This window comes from Sander vitreus, unplaced genomic scaffold, assembly GCF_031162955.1.
Source record: "Sander vitreus isolate 19-12246 unplaced genomic scaffold, sanVit1 ctg654_0, whole genome shotgun sequence".
Classification (NCBI taxonomy): Eukaryota; Metazoa; Chordata; class Actinopteri; order Perciformes; family Percidae; genus Sander; species Sander vitreus.
Genome location: NW_027595743.1, coordinates 4,180 through 6,154, shown reverse-complemented (window position 1 = coordinate 6,154; position 1,975 = coordinate 4,180). Strand labels below are relative to the sequence as shown.

The 1,975-nt window shown below is 47.2% G+C and overlaps 1 pseudogene; it reads left to right on the top strand.

The window, feature by feature from the left end:
* The first annotated feature begins 1,511 nt into the window (after positions 1-1,511).
* Positions 1,512-1,727, top strand: LOC144514656 (U2 spliceosomal RNA; annotated as a pseudogene).
* The last annotated feature ends 248 nt before the right edge of the window (positions 1,728-1,975 follow it).

Below are 1,975 nucleotides of genomic sequence, written 5' to 3'. Positions count from 1 at the left end.
TCACACTGGAGAGAAGCCGTACAGCTGTGATCAATGTGGGGCAGCTTTCACACGCCAGGATATCCTAAAAATCCATCAACGCATTCACACTGGAGAAAAGCCATACGTTTATCCCACCCAGAAAAGTGATTTTAGACCTGGAACGAGCCATCTTTTTATTTCCTGTGGGGGGTCCAAGTGGGAACGGTTGCAGAGAAGCGTGATGAAGAAGCCAAAGGAGAAAGGAGGGAAAGGAGTGCCGGACCTGTTATTGTTTTTAGGGAGCAGATTTACAGCTATACACATAACAGCAGCCACGGCCCCATCCAGAAATGCTAAGACAGCAGCTATGGCACGGTTCTGGATGGGGTCATATCTCAGAAGACTGAAGATTTTACCCTCTGATCTTAAAGTACCTGTGTCTTTTATCCTGCCGCCAACCTATGCTTTTATCCAGACCTTTTTAAAACGTTTTCACCTTGAGCAAGAAGATGTGTATGTTTTAACAAATCATCGCTCTCTCATTTCAGTTGTGCAGGAGCGGGAACCAGTGAGTCCAGTGCGTGGGCTGGCATTTGGAGAGCCCTCAACTGTTTGGCGCAACACGAACCATTCGGCTCTCCCAAACAGACTCGGGACCTGTCATGGATGGTGGCTCATGAGATCCTCCCGGTCAGGTCCGTCATGCACTCCCGGGGCATGTCAGCGCACTCAACCTGCCCCCTACCAGGTTGTGGCGAGCCTGAGTCGGTGAGGCATTTGCTCTGGGAGTGCAGCGCTGCCGTAGACCAGTGGGCAATGGCCGGCTCCTTGCAATTCCCGTACTTACCAGCAAGGGAGGTCCTCACAGCACAGCTAGTGCTGTATGGGGTGAGCCCAAAGAAACAGATGCCAGCACGTGACTTTGCAAATCAGTGGCTCACCCTGGCCGCCATCAAAGACGCCATTTGGACCTCCAGAAACTTGCTGGTAAGAAAGCACATGCAGATCCCCCCCGCAGCTGTGATCAAGATGGCTGCAGCAACGGCCCAAATGGCCCGAGCTGCAAGCAGCAGGCCAAGGACACAGCTGCAAAGAAGAATCGCCTCTGTGCCCATTCGGACGAAGGAGCCGGAGCCACACAAAAAAAGGTCAAAGCAGCGGCGGCCTGACTCTCCGGGTGAGGCAGGTGGGAAGGAGCAACAAGGGGAGGGTCTCCTCTGAGCACCGTAACAGGATCCCGAGAGACTCAAAAGGTATTAACATTGTTAGAGACTCACTGCGCTCCTGCACAACTGATATTTGAAGAGAGCTTTTAAGCCAATGCCGTCTCTCTTAAGACTTTTAATATGGACACTAAACACAATATGAAATGCACAAGATGACAACTTTTTATGTTTACCTGAAATTTATGAAAACAACTCTTACCTGTATTATGTCTGAAAACAATTGCTTTTATTGTACTACACCTGTTTTAAATAGTTTTACAGAGTAACTTATTTATTTATCACGTTGTATCTTAAATGGTAACTGAAATTTTCTGAATTGTGTGAAGACCTTATGAAATGTGTCTTGAACTTGTGTCAATAATAATAAAAAAAAAAAAAAAAAAAAAATCTGTTCTTATCAGTTTAATATCTGATATGTCCTCTATCAGGGGACAACGTATTAAATGGATTTTTAGCAATGGGAGTTGAAAAAGGGGCTTGCTCCGTTCATTCCACGCATCGACCTGGTATTGCAGCGCAGCCTGGAACGGTGCACCCTTCTTCTGTCTTGTGGAAAACCAATTAACAACGCATCAGGGAGCTGCAGTGTCGCTCAATTTGGGATATTGGACCAAAAGCAGACATGCGTGCAGTGGCTGGCGAATTCACTGGCCAGGAGTTGTGGCAAAAACCGCTGTTCTTATCAGTTTAATATCTGATATGTCCTCTATCAGGGGACAACATCTTAAATGGGTTAGGGGTGTTCGGATTAGGGAATAAGAACGTTATCTCGATGATTCCCCCTGCTT